This window comes from Crocuta crocuta, unplaced genomic scaffold (genome assembly GCF_008692635.1).
Source record: "Crocuta crocuta isolate KB4526 unplaced genomic scaffold, BGI_CrCroc_1.0 scaffold2, whole genome shotgun sequence".
Lineage (NCBI taxonomy): Eukaryota > Metazoa > Chordata > Mammalia > Carnivora > Hyaenidae > Crocuta > Crocuta crocuta.
The window spans coordinates 3,992,336-4,004,282 of NW_027528640.1; the positions used below are offsets into that span (position 1 = coordinate 3,992,336).

The 11,947-nt window shown below is 40.8% G+C and overlaps 1 long non-coding RNA gene across 1 annotated transcript; it reads right to left on the bottom strand.

The window, feature by feature from the left end:
• Positions 1-929: 929 nt before the first annotated feature.
• On the bottom strand, positions 930-6,212 carry LOC144224301 (uncharacterized). The gene is made up of 2 exons (XR_013333009.1): positions 5,829-6,212; positions 930-1,659 (listed from the first exon to the last, which is right to left on the bottom strand). It is a non-coding gene; the product is annotated as an uncharacterized LOC144224301 (long non-coding RNA).
• Between the last annotated feature and the right edge of the window lie 5,735 nt (positions 6,213-11,947).

Genomic DNA, 11,947 nt, shown 5'->3' on the forward strand with positions numbered 1-11,947 from the left:
AACATAAGCACCATTCAAGCTTCCATAAGCATGGTTCTCATTAGGTTATCTGTACCTTCCATTGCTCAACCCTTAGATACCAAAATGTCTGTTTATACCACAGGTAGCAAAAGCTTGTACTTCAGGGGGAAAATGAACAGATCCAAAGCCATGATTCTTAGTGCTTCTTTTATATCTAGCTGTGTGTATGTATGTGTGTGTGTGTGTGTGTGTGTGTGTGTGTGTGTTGTGTGTATACATGTATAGGTATATACGTGTATATGTATGTCTATAAAAGTGAAGTATAGACATACAGAGTTACATCAGTTTCAAGTGTGCAACATAGTGATTTGACAACACTATACATTATACTATGCTCATTACACAAGTAGTTGTGGACTATATGTTACTTAAATCCTGATGAAAAAGAATGATTACTATATTACTGAGGTTCTAGTATAAAGAGAAACACTGGGCATGAATCAACTGAAATGTACTTATGTGTCAGCGCTCTGAGAAATGTGATGTCGTTCCTCATTTAACTTCTCAGCACATAGGATAATGACACAAAAGGGATAGTGAGCTCAGGGACTTCCCCAAGGACTCCCATATTAACATATGACTGAAACATCAGGTGGGGGGGAGGGCGTAGCCCAGGATAAAGTAACAATTATGAGCTAGATAGGAAATCGTAGCCCCTGCCAGCACTGAATGGCTTCGGGAAATTACTTACCCTCGCTGAGTGTCTGTAAGAGGATAATCGCACCTACCTCTTGGTGTTGTGAGAAATAGCTGGAACTATGTGTTTTGGTAGAGTACGTGCTAAGTAAATGATCTGTATGTCAAGGAATAATTGATTAGTGAAAAGTCCTAGCATAGTTTTAAATGAGGATTAAATGGATTAATAGAGATGACAAACTAGCATATAATAAGTACTTATAAATGTTAAGTAATATGTTATTATTTTATTATTATTATTTGAGCCTCTAAACAATAAGGTCTCTAAATGAACATAGTTATCATCATCATCATCATCATCATCATCATCATCTTACCAAGTCTGAATCTCAGTCTTTAGCTCCTGCTTACTTGTGATCCCTATTAGGAATTAAAACCACCCAGCCCGTCCAGAGCAAAACAATCTCTCCTCAAAGTGAGAGCTGGGAAGAGGCAACGCTTCTCTGCTCTCATCTCCTAACGTATAGATCTCACGTGTTGCCGGTTCCTTCCTTGCATATTTTTCTAGCATTCTGTACAAGACTGCATGAAACAGCGCCCATGAACATGGCTACTTTGCAAAATGTGTCTCCCTCACTGGAGCCAGCAATACCCCAGGCTCCATTTCTGCCAGCCAAGGGCCTTTTCCTCGCTTCAGGAGAGATTTGACACTGCCATTGCCAATTCACACACCCACCCGTCACTGTCACAGACCCGGTTTTGATCTTTGAAGCACCTCTTCCTAAGCTGGTGTCCTTGCTTTTAAGGGAAGGAGCCCTGGTGCCTGCATCAGATATTATTAACCTGAGGAGAAACACAGATCCTGCCATGACAGATGTGGCTTGTGACATAAGCATGCTGTTGTCTCCAGGAGTCTGGTGTAGACACACAGTCTGACGGCGACAGCCCGGCCCGCTGACTGGCAGGGTACGTACAGGAAACATTCCGGACAAAGGGCTGGATCTGTTTCAAATTAGGCGAGGAGAAATACAGTAAGATGATTGCCCTCTGATTAAATAACTGAAAACTATTTATCAGTTCAATAAGTTGTCACACCATCTGTCACATAAATGAGACAGTAAAACAGATTCAACCTCTAACACAGTCTGATGAAATAATAAACTCGATCAGATTATTCCTTTCTAAATTCCCTGTTTTTATTACCTCTGTGGAATGAACTTCCTAGTTTTACTAGTCACTCATCAAGAACTCAGTTCTTGCTGTGAGGTCCTTGTGTGTGTGTGTGTGTGTGTGTGTGTGTGTGTGTGTGTGTTTTGCCCTTTCATTTTCTGAAATCTTATTTTAGGAAAGCAGGGCTTGAAGACCACACCAAAAATCTGTTGTCTTTACATTCATTTTAAGACTCAATGAAACTTGAAATGCCCTGTATTAATAACAGCTGCCATTTGTTGAGGAATTACTAGATGCCAACCTAAATGTTTCCTATGCAGTCTCATTTAATCCTCCCAGAAACCACACTAGACAGGTTTTTTGTTTTGTTTTGTTTAATCCTCCTTCCAGAGATCTGAACGCTGGGCCTAAGAAAAATTAAGTGATGTACTCAGGGTCACAACAGACAAATGAAAGCTCTGGAATTTGTGCTCAGGTCTGTCTGACTCCAAAGACTGTGGTTTTCATCACCTACTTTTCATTTGGATCCAATTCAATTAAAATAAAAAATCATGAGGACCATTAGCCAAATACTTTGAGGAATTCAGAGTGAGAATACAGCAGACGCAGGGTGGTGGGTGCATATAACTAAGCAATATAACTATGTAATATAGAATATAACAAACATAAAATATAACATGAAATATAACTAGGTAACATAAAATATAACTAAGCAATATAAAATATAACAACAATATAAAATATAACTAAGTAACAAAATAAAACTAAGCAATATAAGATACAAGTAAGCAATGTAAGATATAACTAAGCAATATAGAATATAACTAACAAAATATAACCAAGCAATATCAAATACAACTAAGTAACATAAAATAAAACTGAGCAATATAGAATATAAGCAATGCAAGATATAACATAAAAAGGAGCTAAGCAACCTAGACCGAAACTACGTAGCATGGAAGAAAATGATGGAAGCCCTGTGAAGAAGTCCCAGAGGCTGCCACACAAGATGCTGTAGGTACAAATATGCTGCACCTTGAGGAGGTCATTGAAAAGCAGATTCTCCGTTTTGCTCAGCTAACTTTTGTTCTGATACTCTACCGCCTGAACTTGAACAAAGTCACTTTTCCCATCATTGTGAGGATATACACACCCACAGCCACTGTGCCCGCGGTCAGTCTATTGCTGCTTTGCCCCAAACCCACCCTTCTTTGCCTGGTAATCCCTCTCTCCTTGGCCCCCTGACATAGTGCCCTGTGGGGAGCCCCCGGGTGTGGGGTGCCCTGCGAGGAAGGAGGAAGGGGAGACTCTTCCAGGCCAGGGCCGGATCTCTGACTCCAGCAGCTCAGCAGGGCCAGCAAGCGGGCGTGCAGGAGCGCCCCCGTCCCCACTCCTGGCATTGGTGCAACAGGGCTCCAGAGCATTGGTGCAACAGGGCTCCAGAGCGCAGGCTCTTCCGCTCTTCCCGCTCTTCCCCTGCGGCAGGCGCAGCAGCCATGGGCGTGTTCCTGCCAGGCCCGGCCCTGCGGGGTGGGGTCCTTCTTGACGGCCCCTGCCGCAGCACTCAACAGACCCCAACATCCAGCGGACACAGCCACCCTCTCTTCAGAGGAGTCTGCACCCCAGCCTTGGGCAGTTCCTACAAGTGCGGCTCCTTCCAGGCTTCCCTCTCGGCCCCAGAGCGAGCGGCTCTTCTGTTACCTGCCCTGCCTTCACTCCTACAGCCGAAGAACAGCCTCCTCCGGAAGTCCTTTCAGGCCCCTATGGCACTACCTCCGTTCTCCAAGTTTCCACTAACAAGTTATATAAACCACTCAAATTGTTCTTGGCACTTTCTTATGTTTTAGGTGTAATAAACATGGGTTGTTTCATAGGGCTCAGGGTATGAATAAGATCATACTGTTTACGTCTCACACGCAATGACAACTATGTTCCAGAAACACAGAACAGGCCTAGACCAGCAAGAAGTCCAGAACCCTATTCTTGATGCTGCCTACTTGCCAACCTAGAACATCCAGGGAATTGGGCCCAGGAAACAGTCTTCCCTCCTCCAGAGGGTACGAGTGAGTGATTATCCTTCACACTGGGTAAGTGAGCAGAGGCCCTCCCACCAGAAGAACCAAGGCATCAGCAAAATGAAGAAAGCTCACTTTTTTCTTTTTTTTCCCATATTTTTTTCATCTGAAAATATAGAAAGAGGGTATTTGATTTCAGCACGAAGTTTTACATTTTATGGCTTAGTGTTATGTTGACTTTGATTTACATACAGGGTAAGTCGGTGGGCGTTTCCTAACCTGTGCAGAGCCCTGGACCTCTGAAGGACCTGCCTGCGACCAAGGCGGTGTAGTCGGCCCCTGACACCGCCAGCCGGCCCAGCACCACTGCTGCGCTCTTGGGGTTTTCCTTCCTCCCTCTGCCCGTCACTGTTGCTTCACACTGAGTCCCTGCCTCAGCCAGCCTGGCCTTTGGAGGGAGGGTGGCTTTGAGCTCGACTTCACTCCCTCCTTACCAGCTTGGTTATGACTCACCCTTCTGCTTCATTCCTGAGGCCTGAGCGCTAATGCCAGTCCATCGGGTAGGATACAGCCATCCTCCTCTGAGGCCATTGTGTATCACCCTCTGAATTCAAGTAGGGTCCAATACCTACCCCCACACACCTGCAAACTATGTCTCCTGTACCCCGTGAGATCATCCAACACACAGGGTCCTTCAACACTCCAATGACTCATTTGCAAAGTCCAATGGTCATTAGAAAGGACTGAAAGACAGCCCAGCCTTCCTCTAGGAGAATGAGTCACTGCCCCATTCCTTCCAATAAAGTCATTCTTTCCAAGGGTGGATGTAGAACTTCTTGCAGCAGTAACAACACACAGACACAGAAACCCAAAGACACACACACACACACACACACACACACACACACACACACACACTTCCTGAATGGTCACTACAATATTTTTTACATTACCATACCTTTTCTACTAGACTCAAAATCCTGAATGTGAGCCCAGTGACCAATTTATTTCTGTCCACCCTGCAATATACAAACTAATATTTTTGTATGTGGTAAGTGAAGAAAATTTTTGTTGAATGAGATAGTGAATGAACGGCATTATTCTTAATTCCAAGAAATTAGGTTAATTAGCATAAATCACATAATTAACATTCTCATTTTAAAATAATATATCATTGAGAGTAACAGAAGAGTGATTCAGAAATTGCTTACCTTAATTAGAGACTAGCTATAATAATCAATCATTCGGAAAACATTTATTAGGCACCTACTATGTTCTCTGGAAATATGTTCATTTCTAAGGTCCTAAAAGTAATTAAGATGCCAGTTCTCAAGAAGCCCGGATGTCTAAGTAGGAAAGCCAACACATACACAAATATTTGCTTTTCAATGTATCGAGGTCAATAAAGGGGAATAGAAAGTACTAGAAGGCAGAGAACACACAGTTGTGTGGCACCTTGTAATTCCCCAAATATAACAATCTGTGTGCTGTAGGGTTGGGTGTGGCCCTCCCTAACAGACTGTAAGCATGGCCAGGTATGTGGCTCTGTCTGCAACATTCACCGCGGTCTCCAACTAGCTGGCAGGGAGCCTGGCACAAAGGAGGCACTAGGTGATCTTCTGAATGAATGAATGATGACACTACTACCACTACCACTGCTACCCCTACCACTAGCTGGGGGAGATCAAGGGAGTATGGCATGTTGGTGCAGGAATTCCGGTCCCATTGACCTTCTAAAAATATCCAGAATGGAAACACTTCACCCTTCCACCAACATTGCGTTGCTTAGAACCACGGTCTCCGCGAAGACTGCAGAGAGCATTCTGGCCTCCCTGTCCTGGCCGCGTCCTCTCGGAGACGCTTCCTCGTGCCCCAGTCCAGGCAGAATGATCTCTTCGCGCATGCGCGTCACCGTGAGCCACTCTGCAGATCCTTCCCCTGGCCTTCCTCCTTCTTCACCTTGGAGCAGTCTCCACCGTGGCTTACCAGACCCCGTGTGACGTGGCTCCAGTGCCCCATCCTCCAGCACGCTCCCCCTGTCACTCTGCACCAGCACGCTGTCCTCTTCACCCGTTCTTGAACTCGCCGAGCACGCTCCTGTTGAAGTACTTTCCCTCGCTGGTGGTGCATCGCTCTGCCCAGATGCTCAGCCTCGTGGCTCTTTCCATTGTTTCCTTCTGATTTTCCCTGATGCCCCATGTGAGGTAGCCCACCTCCTTCCCCCAGCACTCGGTGTCTCCTTGTCCTACTTTATATTTTCCTGGCACTTACCACCACTTTGCCCATTATACTATTTTCGTCCCCATTTAGATGTAACTGAGAATACAGATAGGATCCTTTTTTTTTTTTTTTGCAGTGTTCTCTACTGTACCTTCCTCATCCAAATTAGTGTCTGAGTCACAAGAGCTGCTCAGCAGATACTTGTTTACAGATGGACGAACAGATACTTCACATGTCATCACACTGTTCATTTGCTCAGTACTTGGTCTTCAGTCAACTTGCTTGGCGAAACTCAAGGCGATTACATTTGGCACACTAGATGAATGGATTATTTTCATTCAGGGAAGGAAACGATGGCAATCATACGAGGCATTTAAAGTCTAACCACAAAAAGAAGGCAAAGTTCAAATTATGTCAGAGCATGGACTCTGGAATCTGACTGTCTGGAGTGAAAAGCCTCCCTAATTCTGCCACCGATAAACTGTGTTATCTTGGGCAAGTTATTTAACTTCCCTGTGCCTCCATTTCTCATCCATAAAATGAGAACCATATTAGCAGCCTGTCTCATAATGTTGTTACAAGTATTAAATGACCTGGAATTTGTATAATGCCTGGAATGGTATCTGACATGTGGTTAAGTTCTATATGATTATTTTGCAAACAAATAAACCGTCTCATTCCATATAAGTATATATGGAATAATATATACAATATAATATATGTATTTCAGAACAGAAAGAAAATTTCCTGAAGGCTTTTTTAAAGTATAACACTGAAACTGAATCTGATAAAGATACATACTGAAGATCAACCTATAGAATAACTGCACTTTTGAAAATACATGTAAAAATTACATAGATAAAATATTAATAGTTTAGCAATGTATCTAAGGTACGTTACACAATAGTGAAGTATGGTTCAGACTTGGAAAGCAAGAATGATTCAATAGTATGGATTATGGGAGGGGCATTTGAATCAATGATGAGAGGGGCATTTGACAAAACTCGATTTCCAAACTTAAACGATGGGGAAAAAATATTAAGCAGTTTCTAATTACCTTTCCCCCAGATTTCCTGACACCTATGCCATATTTTATTCTCAAAACCAGACTACAAATAGGGACAGTGTCAGATGGAAACATTGATTTAACATAATAAAAATAAAATAATATTTTTGTTAATCTTAAATAAGCAATATTTGGGGCACCTGGGTGGCTCAGTAGGTTAAGCGTCCGACTTCGGCTGAGGTCATGATTTCACAGTTCGTGGGTTTGAGCCCCATGTCAGGCTCTGTGCTGACAGCTAGCTCAGAGCCTGGAGCCTGCTTCAGATTCTGTATCTCCCTCTCTTTCTGACCTTCCCCTGCTCACACTGTCTCTCTCTCACACACAAATAAATAAAAACATTAAAAAAAATTTTTTAAATAAGCAATATTCAACTATCACTATTACACAATTCTAGAAATAAACTGTACTGTTTATTTTATCTTGATGAAAGAATCTAGACAAAATTTTCTAGGTTTTCCAACTTAGATTTGAAAGCAAAATTCACTTTATATCTATAGTAAATATTATCATTACTATGTAGGAATAAGCACAGTTTTTACCCAAATGATATTGGAATGCCTAGGATATGGATTTGGGGTACAATACAATAATCCAACTAATTCTTTTGGGTATTTTTTATCTTTTTGCTTCATCTTTGCTACTGAAAAGTTCGTAGTCATGGTTGAATATTAAGTTTAACTTAATTTTGCTATGACGATTGAAAATCACTCAGCATTATTATTTTTAATTATTTAAAATAAGTGCATTTTCCTAAATTACAGAAGTAGTACATTCTTCTTTGGAACAATTTAACAAGAAGGGAAATGTTGATAAGCTGCCCCTATCTCTCCCCCCGTTTCTGCTCCATGGCCATTCTCAGGGCCGACCGCCTACGCGGCATGCACTCCCTCGGACACCTGTCTGACAGAACGCTGACTTTATGGAGCTCCATACTGCCTCTTCATGTAGTCCACCTGCCCAAGACAAAGCAAACCCTGGGAGTCTGTGGAAGGATTCCCAATTTGGGATCTCAGGATCCTCTTTACATGCCTCGAATTAACGAGATCTCCAAAGAGCTTTTGTTCATGTGAGTCATATCTGTTGATAATCACCATTTTAGGAATGAAAACAGAAATGAAGACATATATAGTTAGTAATCATTTTAAAAGAGCAATGATAAATCCATTAAATGTTAACAAAAATAATTTATTTTTATGAATAATGGGTCTCAGGGTCCCCAGAGGTCCCGTAACTGTGCTTTGAAAATTGCTGGTCTAAGGAAATTAATCTCTCTAGTTAACGACTGAAGCGCTCGAAAACACAGTCAGCATTTGGCATTCCCACAGGATTTGGATCATGAATGGCAACATTACCCGACTGAAGCCAGCGAATCTCAAGAAGGACTTAACTTATGGCTTCTGAGAAATTGGTTTTTTCTTTCAGATAAAGCCAGCAGAAAATGCCATCTCTCTCCTCCCTTGCGTGTTGTGACATAAGAAGTTGACCTCAGACCCCAGTCTGCCTAGGAGCATCCTGTTATCCTGCAGTGAGTATCAAGAGCACCATCTTTCACTCTCCAAAATTCCCCTGTTTAAGTGATAAAGTTAGATATTCACATAGGCGTATGGACAGGAGACAAACATAGTGCTCAAAACTTTCAAACGGAGCAGCCAGAGAAATCAGAGAACAGAGCCAGAGAGGTACTGAGCCCCAAATCACCCCAGCACTACTAGGTTTCTAGAATAGATTTATATTCCATGCTCTTTTCTCAGTTTCAAGATCAATTTGAATTGAGATCTCTAGCACTTGCAATGGAAGACAATCTAATGACACGTTTCCACCTTATGTGAGAGGGGATAGTGGTTTGGTGTGGATTCCTCCACCATTCTCCATGCTCACATAAACATGCACTGACACACATTTCACATGATAGGTTTGGGGTTGAAGTTTGTTTTTATAAAAAGGAAACTGCTATACATGTATTATGAAAAATAATTTAATACATTATGTAGAATGGACCCTCTGGGTCTGTAGATACATAGTTGACACTTTTTCACAGTTCCACAATATTTCATGATAGAAACATACCACCATTTCCCCCCAGTTCTTGGTCATATAGGCTGTTTCCAGATTTTGCCACTTTTAATAATATTTAATAATATTTAAATGATGATTTTAATACACATATCCTTTGCACTGTTGCTTTTATCATGATAAAAGAGATTCCTGCATCTGGGACTTCGTGCTCAAGGGTATATGAGGATTATTATTCTTATAGGTAGTGAAAATCCTTAGGGAGAAGCTATGTAATAAAGACCCCCAAGACATACTAGAAGGAGCAGTGAATTAGAATCGGTATACTTCTTCCTTCTGAGGGTAAAGATGGGGAAGGAAAGAGCAAAGAGGAAAGAGGCTTTCCCAAGGAAAGAGGCTTGGGATTGAGGATTAATTGCCATCCTCAATTTGCCCCAATGTTTTGGGAAGAGAATGTGGATGGGGATGAAAGAGGGATATAGCCCCTTCATTTTGGGAACTTTTTTTCTCCTCCTTGGCATGTTGAGGAAAACACACAATTGATCAGTATCTATGTGAAATATAAACTACTCACTCAATTAATTAGGTACATATCATATTTTATTTAAAATTATAATGGACAATTTTGGGGGTCTCTGAGTGGCTCAGTTAGTTGAGCATCTGACTCTAGATTTTGATTGAGGTCATGACCCCAGGGTCATGGGATCTAGCCCCATACTGGACTGAGCGTGGAGGCTGCTTAAGATTCTCTCTCTCCCCTTCTACCCCTTTCCCTACTTGCTCTCTCTCTCTCTAAAATAAAAATAAAAATAAAATAAAATGACAATGGGCATTTTTTTTCAGCATCTAGAAAAGTGACTTTACAAATCAATATAGTATGTAGAAGATTAAATTCTTGAAAACTGTCTTCCTTAGTTATGAGACAAGGAAGAAGATATAAGTTTAACAGTGCCTCATTCAAGGCACAAAACTAATTTCTTTTAAGATTCTGGCACTGTCCACCCAAATAGCCATTTATAAATGAGTAAAAGGAAGTCATGAACTGAATATTAGATTGTTTTCCTATTAGTTTTCATGCAAAAAATTACTGTGTTCTGGGTTTTATAAAGGTAATGGTTTTTATTTTTTTTAGTGTTTCTTTATTTTTGAGAGAGAACAAGAGAGTGCGAGCAGGGGAGGGGCAGAGAGAGAGAGGGGACACAGAGTCTGAAGGAGGCTCTGCTGTCGGTGTGACAGCAGGCCTTGAACTCAGAAACTATGAGACCATGACCTGAACCAAAGTCAGATGACTAACCAACAGAGCCACCCGGCTTCCCCTAGAAGAAATGGTCTTAAACCTGTCTCTAATCCTTTTGTGCCTCTTCAGTGCATAGTAAAGGTTGTAGAAAGCAGGCAGAAGTAAGGTGAAATAGAGGTTATGCTTAAAATAAATATTCACCAATTTCTTTTGTTGTTTTCTAATTAAAGGGTTTAAGGGGTTCACCCAATAACCACTTCATTCATTGCTCACAGAGTTCATATTCTTCTGAGTTTCTAGTCTATAGATTTGGAGGAATATAAACACGCAGGGCAATTACTATCTTAAGTAGACTCTTTTTTAAAAAACAATTGAGATATCATTGACATATACTATTATATTAGTTCCATGTGTACAGCATAATGATTTAATATTTTCACATATTGCACAATGATCATTGCAATAAGTGTACTTAACCTTTATCACCATACAGTTACCATTTTTTCTCCTGGTGAGGAGAGCTTTTAAGGTATGTTGCCTTTTAAGTATACAGTGTATACAATGCACCTTAAGTATACAATACAGTATTATTAACTATAGTCTCCATGCCATATATTACATCACCAGGACTTATCTGTTTTATCACTAATCACTAGAGGTTTATAACTTTTACCAGCTTCACCACTTCCCCCCCTCCCACCATTCCCACTCCTTTCCTCTGGCAACCACCTCTGCTCTCTGTATCTCTCTCTCTATATATATTTTTAGATTGCACATCTAACACAATGCAATTGTTAAAACTGACCCATGCCATTGGAAAGGACAATTTTATGCTAGAATATCTGTATATACTAAATATTAAATGTTGCTTTGTGCTTATAACTAAAATACTTATATAAATGTGAACTATGTAAACTTGATATGATATTAAAAATATAAACAGTGGAAGGTTTCTCTCCTACCATTTCCTCTTTCTCCAAACCGCCACTTTTATTACATGTTCTTTCAGAGATAGACAAAAATATTTATGTGTGTATTATTTGCCTTTACACAAATAATAGTCTACTACTGAAAGCATCATGCCTTCCCATACTTAACACTGTGTCATAGAGTTCTAGTCCAGTTCCAATCAATATGTACCTATATTTATTTATCTTAGTATCTTTTAAAAGTTTAATTGCAGTATAGTTAACATACAGTGTTATACTGGTTTCAGGTGTACAATGTAGTGTGCCCTCCTTCATCTCCATCACCTACTCACCCAGCCCCCACTCTCCTCCCCTTTGGTGGCCATCAGTGTGTTCGTAACAGTTAAGAGTTTGTTTCTTGGCTTCTCTGTCTCTCTTTCTCTCTCTCTCTCTCATGTTCATTTATTTCTTAAATTGCACATATGAGTGAAATCATATGGTATTTGTCTTTCTCTGATGGCTTATTTCACTTAGCATCATACCTTCTAGGTTCATCCATGTAGTTGCATATGGCAAGATTTCACTCTTTTTCTTTTTTTTTTTGGACAAATAATATTCCACTGTGTATGTATACTTCTTCTTCATCCATTCATCTATGGAG